This window comes from Elephas maximus, chromosome 22, assembly GCF_024166365.1.
Source record: "Elephas maximus indicus isolate mEleMax1 chromosome 22, mEleMax1 primary haplotype, whole genome shotgun sequence".
In the NCBI taxonomy this organism is placed as follows: Eukaryota; Metazoa; Chordata; class Mammalia; order Proboscidea; family Elephantidae; genus Elephas; species Elephas maximus.
Window position 1 is genome coordinate 33,032,875 of NC_064840.1, and position 12,977 is coordinate 33,045,851.

The window sequence follows — 12,977 nt, forward strand, 5'->3', positions numbered from 1 at the left end:
GGGAAAGAGGAGAGAGAAACAGGAGCCAAAAACAAACAAACAAAAGAGTGCTAAGGGAGCCTACTGTTCGAGTGGAGAGATGAGAAACCAAGAAATGAAGAAAAATGAAGAGAAAAAAAGAAAAAAATAACTAGATAAAAATTTGGAAAAAAAGGAAAAGAAAACCCCCTGGGGGTCCCACCGGTGTGGCTGCAAGACCAGGGAGGTGGCTCCCAGGGTGCACAGTATAGTTGGCTAGAGGGGGTATAGATGTCACACAATGCCAGGTATTCAGGAGACAGGAAAAGAAGGTAAGTATACAGAGACAAGAACCGAGAAATGAAGAAAGAGAGAAAGGAAAAAAGAGGAAAGAAAGAAAAAGAAATGTCCCCAGGGATCGCACCGACGCAGCTGTGCACACTGGAGAAGTGGCTCCCAAGCCGTGCAGTGCAGCCCGGCCAGAAGGGGCTCACAAGCCTCAAAATGAAAAGAAAACAAGCAAACAGAACAAAGCAAAACAAAACAAAAAAGCCCCGGGTATCCCACCACTGTGGTGTTGCAGGCCAGAGGAGTAGTTCCCCAGTTGAGTGGCACCTCACAGCCTTTCAAGAAGAAACAAAGATGGCACATGGATCCAGGTGTTTGAGAGAAGGGGGGTGGGGGAGGTGGTAGGAGGCACAGAAGAAACCAAAAGAAAGGGAACAAAGCAATACCAGCAACAGCAAATGGCACTCAAGGAGCCGGCCTGTGTGCGGGTGAATCCAAGCAGCCTGGCGCCGTGGCAGTTGCTTCCCAGCCAAGAGGCTGCAGCCAGCAGGAAGCAGAGGAGGCCAACAGGGCATGGTAAGAAAGGTGGAGGTTAGGAAAGCTTATATCGCTGGTTACCAGATGCTCTGTCTCCTGCTGGGAACTTCATGAAGCTGCTTTTCTGTACTCCCTGTCTGCTGATCTCTGATGTAGGCAGGTCAAATCCAAACAGCACTGACACTGCACTTCCCAGCCAGCTGAGCCACCACTGCCAGCCAGGAAGGCCGGAGGTAGAGCAGTGGGGAGAGGATGGGGTGGGGGGTGGGAAGGTGTGAATTGCTGGTTACTGGGTGCTCTGTCCCCTGCTGGGAGCTCTGTGAAGCTCCTTTCCTGTGCTCCCTATACAGTGATCTCCGACAGGAGTCCAAGATGGTGAATCCGTGCTGCATTAGCTGACAGGGGACCTCCACACATATCTCCCCTCACTCTGTTCTCTGTTGCTTTCTTATTCCATTTGGTGCTTGGCTGAGTTCTTTATCTCTTCATTTGACACTTTGGGTTCCAGGATTGATGTTTGTCTCTGTTTTACTTAGTTTTTCAAGTCTTTGCTGTGGAGGGACGGCGTGGTGCTTCTGTCTATGGCGCCATATTGGCCAGAAGCTCTGAAAAGGTGCAGGACATTTTCTTAATAAACTTTGTTATGCCAGTTGACCTAGGTGTCCCCTCATACGATGGTACCCAGGCCCCAGCCCCTGCTACTCTGTTCCTCAAAGTGTTTGGTTGTGTTCAGGAAACAGATTTTGGTTTAGTCCAGTCGTGCTGCCTTCCCCTGTATTGTGTGTTGTCCTTCCCTTAACCTAAGATGATTCTTGCCTACTATATATTTACTGAATTCTCCTCTCTCCTTCTGCACCCTCTTAACCATCAAAGAATGTTTTCTTCTGTGTTTAAGCCTTTTCTTGAGTTCTTATAATAGCGGTCTCATACCATATTTGTCCTTTTGTGACTGACTAACTTCACTCAGCATAATGCCCTCCAGGTTCATCCATGTTGTGAGATGTTTTGCAGATTCATCGTTGTTCTTGCATAGTATTCCATTGTGTATATGTATCATAATTTGTTTATCCATTCATCTGTTGATGGGTACTTACGTTATTTCCATCTTTTTGCTATTGTAAATAGTGCTGCAATGAACATAGGTGTGTATATGTCTGTTCATGTCACTTCTATTAGATTCCTAGGGTATACATCTAGGAGTGGAATTTCTGGGTCATATGGCAGTTCTACCTCTAGTTTTTTGAGGAACTGCCAGACTGTTTTCCACAACAGCTGTACCATTTTGCATTCCCACCAGCAGTGGATGAAGGTTCCAATTTCTCCACATCCCCTCCAACACTTGTTATTCCCCCCTTCTCTTTTTTTAATCTTTGCCATCCTAGTGGGAGTGAAATGGTATCTTGTTGTGGTTTTTATTTGCATTCCTCTGCTGGCTAATGATATTGAGCATCTTTTTCATGTGTCTATTGGCCATTTGAATATCTTCTTTAGTGAAGTGTCTGTTCATGTCCTTTGCCCAGTTTTTATTGGGTTATTTGTCTTTTTATTGTTAAGTTGTAGACGTTTTAGATATTAGACCCTCATCAGTTATATTTTTCCTAAAGACGTTTTCCCAGTCTGTAGGTTGACTTTTTACTCATTTTAATAAAGTCTTTTGATGAAAATAAGTATTTAATTTTTATGAGGCCCCAGTTATCTGTTTTGTTCCCTCTTGCTTGTGCATCTGTTGTTGTATTTGATAATCTATCATTAAAAAAAATTAGGTCCCAAAGCTTTGCTTCTGTATTTTCTCCCAAGAAATTTATGGCTTTAGATTTAACTTCAGGTCCTTGATCCGTTTTGAATTAGTTTTTGTGTATGGTATGACTTATATTTTTCTGCACGTGGAATGGAAATCCAGTTTTGCCAGCACCATTTGTTGAAGAGACTGTTCCTTCCCCATTGAAGGGATTTAGCACTCTTGTCGAAAATCAATTGACCATAGATGTTTAGATTTATTTCTGGGTTTTCAGTTCTATTTCACTGGTCTATGTGTCCATTTTTAAACTAGTACCAGGCTGTTTTGATTACTGTAGCTGTGTAATATATTTTGAAGTCAGGAAATGTGAAGCCTGTGCTTATTCTTTCTTGCTGTTGTTGTTAGTTGCTGTCAAGTCAGTTCCAACTCATGTATGCAGAGTAGAACTGCTTTATTGGATTTTCAAGGCTGTGACCTTTTGGAAGCAGATCTCCAGGCCTTACTTCCAAGGCACCTCTATGTGAACTTGAATCATCAACCTTTTGGCTAGTAGTTGAATGCTTAACTGTCACCCAAGGGCTCCTTTCTTGTTACACAAATAGAAATAGGACAAGCCCTATTTCTTGCAAAGGCTGCAAGTACTCCGACTCTCCCTCATTGAGGGGTGCTGTCTGTGTCCCTCCCCTTAACTATTGGCCGGCTTTGATTCCAGGCTGGACTCTGGAAGAAGACAAACCGCCCAGCTGAGCCGTTCCTAAATTCCTGACCCACAGACTCCACAAGCACAGCAGAAGTTTGGTTTCATGTCACTGTTTTGGGTGGTTTGTTGATGCAGCAATAGGTAACTGCAATAAAATGAAGCCAAATAACTAAATTTCTTAACATTCTAGATCTTCAATAAAAACATAAGCATATCCAGTCATACTTGCCCTGCTTAGATATTACAATACCTTTCTCATATATTTTATGTTAACTTTTCTTGCTTGAGTGGCAATGTGAAATCTCAGCCTATTGCAGACTCTCGCTGTTGGAAGAGACTGTAGTTATTACAATCTGGAGGCTTGACTTGTCACGAGTCCCATTTAGGAGGCTGCTCCTTTAGTGCTGGTCCTTGTTATCTTTGAACACATCACACTCTACATTTTGGCAGCAGCAAAGGATTTTCCATGTTTGCCCCATATCATGGAATCAGTTATACCTTAGGCAGGGGCCAACAAACTTTTTTTGTGCAGGACCAGATAGTAACTATTTTTGGCTCTGTGGGCTACACAGTCTCTGCTGTGACTATTCAGCTCTGCTGTTGTAGCACAAAAACAGCCAGTTGCCAGTGCAGAGTGTAGTTTACTAACCCTGCTTTAAGGGGTTTAGAGGCCAAATCAGCGTGCTGGGTGTGTATGCAGAGCTAGCAGTGGCACACATGCTGTTGTTCCTGGGCTCCTTAGCAGGGATGGGAGGTAAAAGCATTTCATTGGAAAATCAGGAGCTCTTACTAATGTTTTAGCTTAGCACATCACATTTTCTTATGGTGCATAGTTATATTTCCCACCCCAGTGCTCCCTTATGTGCATTCCTAGAGTGTGTCTTTGGAACCTCTTCTGTAGAACTGACAGCTGTCTGTCTGGTGGGCTGTGCATATCCATGTGGATGTCCGTGTGCACATCCATGTCCATGTTTGTGTGTGTGTGTGTCCATGTGCGCATCCTTGTATGTGTGGACACCCATGTGCATACCTGTGTGGACTATCCATGTGTGTGTCCTTGTAGACTGTTTATGTGCACGTCTGTGTCCATGATCGTGTTCATGTCCACGTGGCTATCTGTATGAGCATCCTTATTATGTGTGTGCATCCATGTGTGTGTCCATATGGATTGTCCATGTCCATGTGAATTGGCCATGTGCATGCCCATGTGGGCTGTGTGCACATCTCTGTGCCTGTCTATGTGCACATGCATGTGGATGTCTGTGTGAGCATCCTCGTATGTGTGTGCATCTGTATGTGTGTCCATGTGCGCACCTGTGCAGGTGTCTGTGTGGGCATTCATGTGCTTGTCCATGTGGGCATCTGTGTGGACTGTAGGTGTGCATGTGGACTGTCTGGGTGTCCATGTGAGCATCTGTATGCATCCCTATATGTGTCTGTCCCACTCAACAGCAGCTGCCTCACCCTTCACACCTTGCTGTCCCTTCTGCCATCTGCTTCCTTCCTGCCTGGCTGTTAATGGGTATCCCATAAAAACTGGTGTCTGTCCATATACCTGTGGTCAACTTATTTTCGACAAGGGTACTAAGTCTATTCAATGGAGCAGGAAGAATCTTCAATCAATGGTGCTGGAAAACTTGGATTTCTATATGCAGAAGAATGAATCAGGATTCAGACCTCACATCATACACAGAAACCAATCCAAAATGGATCAAGGACCTAACTATGAAAACTAAAAGCATAAGATTCTTTGATGGATTATCAGATATGAGGAAACCCTGGTGGTGTAGTGGTTAAGTGCTATGGCTACTAACCAAAAGGTCAGCAGTTCAAATCAACCAGTTGCTCCTTGGAAACTCTATGGGGCAGCTCTACTGTGTCCTAGAGTTGCTATGGGTCAGGATCAACTTGACTGGCAACGGGTTTTTTGGTTTATCAGATATGACAACAAAAACATGGGCAGGAGAAGACAAAATAGATTAACGGGACCTCATAAAAATGAAATACTTTTGTTTATCAAAGGACTTTATCAACAAAGTGAAAAGACAACCTACAGAATAGGAAGAAATTTTTAGGAACCATATATCCAATAAGGTCTAATATCCAAAATATTTAAATTAAAAAAAAAAAACTTTTACAACTTAATAAAAAGACAAACAACACAATCAAAAAATGGGCAAAGGACTTGAACAGACATTTCACCAAAGAGAATATTCAAATGGCCAACAAGCACATGAAAAGATGGTTAACATCATTAGCCATTAAAAAAAAAATTAGGGAGATGCAAATCAAAACCACAAAGGGATACAATCTCACTCCCATTAGAATGGCAATGATAAAAACCAAAACAACAGCAAGGTTGTGGAGAAACTAGAACCCTCATCATCCATTGCTGGTGGGAATGTAAAACGGTGCAGCCACTGTGGAAAACAGATCAGCAGTTCCTCAAAAAGTTGAACCTCGAGCTACCACATGACCCAGCAATGCTAATCCTAGGTGCGTACCCAGAAGAAGTGAAGGCAGGAACACAAACAGAAACCTTTACACCAATGTTCATTAGAGCACTTTTCACAATAGCCAAAAGGTGGAAACACCCTAAATGTCCATCAGTGGATGAATGGATAAACAAAATGTGGCCTATACACACAAAAGAGTATTACTCAGCCATAAAGAGGAATGAAGTCCTGTTGCAGGCCGCAACATGGATGAACCTTGAAAACATCATGCTGAGCAAAATTAGTCAAGTGCAAAAGGACAAGTACTGTATGATCTCATTTCTATGAAAAAAGCAAATGTATAAAAATCAGGGATTGTTAGTGGTTACCAGCGGGAAGGCAGGGAAAAAGGGGGTGTCATTGTTCTGGGGGTATTGAGTTTATGTTAATAGTCATACAATAATTTGGAAAAGGATAACGATAATTGTTGCCCAGCAGGAAGAATGTAATCAATGTCACTGAACTATACATATAGAAATTATTGAGTTGGGAATGTTTTGCTGTGTATGTTTTCACCACACAAACACACACACACACAAACTGGTGAGTGAGGGCAGAGTTGCTGCTCACGGAACTGAAAAAGCAAGACAGACAGCTGAAAAAGTAAGAAGAGCTAGTAAGGGCCTTTACTTCCTGAGCTGCCTGTCCCAACCCAGGTGCAGAAGTTGCTCAGGGGAAAGGCGGAGTTGGAAAGCCAGGCTTGGAGAACACGCTCTCACAGAAGGCGGGGCGGGGCCGGGGTGCGTGAGCAGCTGCGCCCTCCTGGCCACAGTGCTGGTGATGTGGCAGCCTGTGCTGGGCAGTCACCTGCCTGGAAGCACAGGTGCATAGCAAGTTCACTGCACGTCTCGCCTGGGCCAGCTCGTTGTTTGCAGCGCGAGGATTCTCTAGGAAGTTCTAGCTAGTTGAGTATCAGGCATTTCTAAAGCACCCCCTGAAGGAATGTTTTTCCTCTGTGCAAACAGTTCTTTTGTGCAGAGGGTGTTGTGTGGCTTCTTGGCAGAGAAGCAGGTGAGAAACACTCCACTGTGCAGCAGTCATTCGGGGGTGTAAAGACATGCTCCACACGTCAACACAAGGCCATGATGCACAGACGCGCGCCGCCAGACTCCCCGGGTGCTGCGCCAGTCAACACTCTTCGGATCATCTCAGGGCATCAAACGACTCCTAATGTCTGAGCTGACAAGCCCGCCCTGCCCATTATCCCGTCTGCGGAACTCAGGGAGGAAAGGGAAAAATGGTGAGCTCTGAATTTCATGTGCTGTGTCTGCCGTCGGCTGTCCACCCAGAGGGACCGTATGAGAGGAGTGCACGGAGGCTCAGCGGCGGGGGGCGGAAGACACTTGCCCCCAGGTGCAAGTCCAAGGGGGTGCCAGATGAGGCGTGGGATGACATTCTGAGGCACCACAAATATGAAAGGCACCTGACTGAGGCAGCCGGACAAGAGGCAGAAGGCTGTGCCTCTGGGAGCGCAGCCTCTGGCTTGAGGAACCCCAAGCCTGGGCCTGTCTGCACCATCCTGCAGAGCCATGGGGCGTGAGGTAAGTCTGCTGGCCTGGCTGGGTGGTGGCTGTGGGGCTGGATGAGTTGATGCCCAGGCAGCCTCTGCAGGGTCTGCATGTGTGGACACTCACGTCAAGGTGGGAGCTCTCGGCACTGGAGGCAGGTTTTCTCAGGAGGCCCTGACTGTGGTGGACGCTGGGTGAGGGGCCACCACCTGCCTTCTTCAGCCACGAAGTCTGGGCACTCCCTGTCCCTGCAAGCCTAGAGGTGAAGACATGCTGCTGTCCTGCCCATTTCTGCTGATCAGTGGTATCTTTGTCTCCTCTGCACGATGCTACAGGGAGAACGTCCCTCCTAGGACACGGAGGCCCTGCAGCCACACCTGACTGCCATACTGGGCTGTAAAAGCTATGGCACTGACATTGCAAGGCCACTCCTGCTGGCCCTGAATGCCGATAGAGGGGGTCCATGGCAGGGACTGTGGGTGGCCTTGAGGAGATGGGCCTCATCCTACAGCCCTGAGGGCCAGGATTCTGCCAACCACTATGCGGGCTCAAGAGGACCCAGCCATGACCAAGACTTCGGATGCAGCTTTGGGAGACCCGAAGCAGAGGACCAGCTACGCTGTGACTGGACTCCTGGCCCATAGAAACTCTTCCAGTAAAAGCAGGAGAGCAAAACACACCTACCAAAGTCAGTACCGAACATCACAAGAAATGCTGGACCACTTCTTCCAAATACAAAGTATTTGCTTTGGCTATGAGCAACCTGAACACTATCGAAGAGAATGTTAACAATGTAAGTATATTTAGAGAAGCTGATAAAAACATTTGTCTCTTTCTGTTGATTAGCTTGGACACACTGGGAAAACATCTGGCTGGGCAACCAACGGACACAGTGAGATGAGATGAGAGGACACTTACTTGTCCTGCAGCTGCAGCCAGACCCCTGCCGCTTTTGTCACTCACTGCAGAGGAGGCCTGCTGCAGCAGAACCTGGGACCCGCTGTGGGGGCTTTTCGTCCTCTCAGCTGCAACAACTTCCAGGCAGACTTCAGTCACATTCCTACCAGGTTCCAGGAATGGACATCTGCCCAGAAGGCAGTGTTGACGCGCAAGGTACAGACTTGTTACCGCTTATCAGAGGGTAGTGGGGTTCAGTGGAATTCTCGGCTTCCATGCAGGAAACCCGAGTTCATGCACAGCCACCACCTGTCTGTCAGTGGAGGCTTTTGTGTTGCTGTGATGCTAGACAGGATTCAGTGGTGCTTCCAGACTAAGATGACCAGGAAGAAAGGCCTGGTGATCTACTTCTGAAAAATCAGTCAGCGAAAACACTATGGATCACAATGTACCCGTCTGCAACTGATCATGGGGTTGGTGCAGGACCAGGCAGTGTTTTGTTCTGTTGTGCATGGAGTTGCCATAAATTGGGGCTGACTTGATGGCAACTAACAACAATTTATCAATGTGGATTGTGTGAAATTAAAATAATCCCTGAATGAAACATCATTGAAACTTGAAGTCCTAAAGAAGGCTGCTCAGTTAACCATTAACATAGCCCAGAAAAGGCATTCTGGAACTGGATGGGAAATTCTCTGGGTGAATTCACACGGTGTACCACGAACCACAGATGTGGCTGCGTGTGCAGAAGGGCTGCTGGGCCTGGCAGTGGTTCTGCTGCAGCTCCAGGTCAGTGCAGGAGGTCTGGCAGTGGGTCTGTGCCTCCCCAGGCGGTTAGCACCCTACCTGCCTGCCCACCTGAGCACCCTTGGGGACGGTGTCCATGAGAAGCACTCCCACTGGCACCCTGAGGACCACCTGCAGCTGTTGGGGATCATAGGGCTTCTCAAGAGCCATGCAGACACACCTGCCAGTGAGGGGTGCCGGCTGCTGGCCTGATTCATGTAACCAGGAGAGGGTGGCGCTTCCAGGGCAGCCACTTGGCCTGGACTCAACTGCTTGCATTCCAGGCTGTCTACCAGATGGAGGAGGACCACCAGCAGGTGCCGTGACATCAAGGACATGCTCTACTGCCTGACACCACTGGATGCAGCTTGAAGCGCAAACCTCAGCTAGGGTGAAGAACAGACCGGAAGTCATGGTGAAGGTGGCTCTGAATGCCTGGGGCAAGCTGGAGGGGGAACACGCTACTGAACCTGGTTAGGAACTAGATGGTAGGACATCAACATTTTGGGGCTGGGAACACCAAGCTGCGCAGTGGATGATGTAGAATGTCTTACGAGAGACCAGGAGCAGATGGCCCGGAAGTGGTCTTGGCCGATCTCCACAGCAGCCAAGGCAGGAGAGTCCATGGAGCTGGCGGAAGTGATCCCAGCCATCTCATAGGTCCTCCTGTCATTTATGAGCCCTCTTCGCGACTGGAGCAGAACTGAGGATGGAAATGTGCACACCGCTGGCAGGGGCGCAGTGTTGGGTCTGGCCCCGCCCCTGGCTGTTCAGGGGGCTTGCAGTATTTGATTGGATGCTCATGGGGACAGGGACCCTGTGCCCACAGGTTGGCAGACCCTAAGGCACTTCTTTATTGGGGTTCTGACAAGGGCAGGACACACCACACGCCTGTGCTGGGCGAGTGGCCTGAGTCCTGGTGGGCCGCAAGGAGCTTGCCCTTCACTGCTGCTCTGAGGACAGCGTGGAAGGAAGATGATAAGCCCAGGCTGTGCAGAGATGCTTTGACAGAAAACCAGGCTGTTTGTACTCTGGTGAAATGGGGGCTGAAGAAAAGTCCGACGTGGGGTGCGTGCAATGCTTGGAACTCTGTGAGTCCACCACCTGAAGCAACCTGTGCGACAAGGGAGCCTGGTGCCCCCCGGGGTAGATAACCCCTTAGCCTGCGATGGGAAGGCAGTCAAGGGCTTCGCTGTGTTTCCCAGCCTGCGTGTGTCTCCATTGCTGGCAGATGTCCATGGCATGGATGTACCACAGCTTGTCTTTCCATTCACCTGTGGATGCACATTTGGGCTGTTTCCAGCTTTGGGCTATTCTGAATAAAGCTGCTGTGAACATCTATGTAAAAACAAAAGCCACTACCTAGAACGTAAAGGGTCCTCAGTTAACGCCAAAAGCACTTGCGTTCTCTTCACAAGAGGCATGCGCGGCCTCCTGGTGAAAAGCAGCTGTGAGACAGCACAGTCTTCGATGGAGGCGTCGGTGCTCTTCCTGTGAGGGGGAGGAACTCCATCCTTCCTCCCATGGTGATGGTGACTGCTTGCTGTGCATCACACAGTCAGGGACAACCACGGGGCCCTGGCCGAGCCCTCTCAGCAATAGGGGTCATCGAGTGGTTGGCAGACAACCGTCTGAGGTGACAGCTGACCCTCAGAGCACGAGCCTGAGCAGGCACACACTGGCTCAGTTGCACCTCCACCAGGCCAGGGTCTGAGGGAGGCTGACTAGCACCCTGGATGTGAAAAGAAGGAGGTTTTGAAAACATTGAGCATCTTCTCTGCTGGGGCTCCCATTGCTGGGGCTCTTAGTTTTACAATGTTGCACAGAGGTTTGAGATTGGTCAGACCTGTGGCGACTTGCCAGTACGTGGGGCCTTGCTGACTCTGTTACCACCTGTGTAACACCACGTGACCTGTGGTGGACTCCGCCTCGTGCTTACACGGACCCCTCTCCTGGCAGCAGCTTGGCTGAGCAAACGTAGGCCCTGGTCCCTCAGCCCTCAGGAACTCAGAGACCTGCCTGGTGGGTGGGGACCTGCCCCCAACTACCGCCTCTTTCCTGGTGGAAAGTGGGACTGCCCTGTGCAGACAGGGCACGACCCGTTCCCACATCAGTGTGGAATCCACTCACTAGACCCGCAGGGCTCCCTGGGAGCCGTGGCAGCCAGACTCCGCCCTACACACAAGATTCGGCCACAAGATGTCCCTGAGACACTGTTGATACCGTGTGACTTATTCGAGGCAGCTCAGACCCGACCTGCGGTCGGCCATCTACATCTTCCTATGTGCCTTCACTTGTTCCTATGCTTTAAAGAACCAGGGCCAGCAACCAGGCCCTGGCCCTCGCCTCCCTGCCAACAGCCCCCTGCTCATGGTCTTACTAGTACGATGCTGGTGGCCATGAGCCACACCTCACCTTGGAAATTTGGGAAAGTGTATTTCTGGATCGAGCTACTCTACTGCTGACGTGAAGCACACTGTCCCTCTGTCTGGGACGCTCGCCTCCATGGCTGTTAGGTCCAGCCCTTTTCGTAAATACAGTGATGATGCCAAAGATGGAGAGTCACCCCAGTTCTTTGGAGCTGATGATGCTGATGCAAGCGAGAGGCAGAGGCCCCACATCCCAAGCTGCTGAGGTTACACGAGCTGGCGTTGAGGGTGGCTGGGAACCAAGGTGGGGGGCAGGTACTACAGGGCCTCAGCAGTGTGAACCTGGCCTCAAGAGGACTAGTGAGAAGGTATGCAAAGAAACTGACAAGGCAGCTATCTCCAGCTCCTATTTTAGACCCACACCTATGCGGCCGCCGTTGCAGTTCCAGCACACCACATACCCCCCTGCAACCCCCTTGGCATGGCCAGAGCTCACCCACCCCTGCCTCTTCCTCGGAGTGATTCCTCAGAGCTAGGCCCACTCTCCAAGCCCGACCATGCAGGGACAGACTCCCAGGGCCCTCATATTGTGTGCATTCACGGCTCCACGTCAGTGAGGAGGGAGACGGGTGAGGCGTGATGACTGCCTGGCAGTCTCAGTGTCCAAGCCGTACTTAATGTTGGGCATCTGCAGGGTCAAGACCACTGCTGCCATCACCTTCCGACCAGTCACCAAGACAAGTCCCTCTCCCCCAGCTCCTGTGCTTGGATGTCATTGGAAACATCACAGAGCTGTGCTGGAGGCTGTGGAGGTACATGTGAGAGACTCCAGTAGGTGTGTAGCTGGCCACGTGGCAAAACTAGCAAGGGTTTGCATTCTAAACTAACCATCCTACTACCAAGAGCCCATGCTGTCGCTAGGCATGTAAGCAAACAAGTGTCTGGTGGGGAGTTAAAACAGGTGATTTGTATTGAGAGCTGCTTCTAAGGACCCCAAACTTAAAACCGTCAGTCCTGGTAGAAGCTACTGCAACAGTGCTGAGTGGACCACAGCCACTGCTGGAGGTGGCTCCCCCTCAAGCAGCAGGGAGTGTGGCCGTGCTGCAGCTGGATGAAGATAACTCCGGAACAAATCTGCACATCTATGGTCGTCCCCGGGTGCTCAACGGCCAGGTGTGGACCTCCTTCACCTGCCACTGTTGCAAGTATGTCAGGACCAGCACACATCACAACCCTAACAGACACCACACACGTGGATGTGGCACCTCTGTGGCCAACGCCCACAGTGTGCGAGGAGGTTCCTTCTCCACAGTCTGAAACAAAGCCACGCCTCACTGATACTTCACTGATTACAAAATTCCTCTGGACACATCCTGGATGTCCTGGCGACCCAGCTATAGGATATTCAAGGGGAATCAGTGTGGAGCCTCCCAGAGATTCCGGAAGACACCCAGCAGCCACCTCTATCCAACGGAGCCAGGAGGTCCATGAACTTGGACCCCCACTAAAGCTGCTTGGAGTTTTCACCCAATGTACAGGCTCCCTGGGGAATGGCTTTAGGCCCCTTTGGGGAAGGCTGGAAGGAAGATGGACAGTAGAAATTGTTGACAGTGTGGCAGGGCCCTCCCTCAATGGGACCAGCCTCCTCTTCCTTTGAGATGCTGTGGGTGTGTGATCGAGAGGCTGTGACTGTTTTGGTGA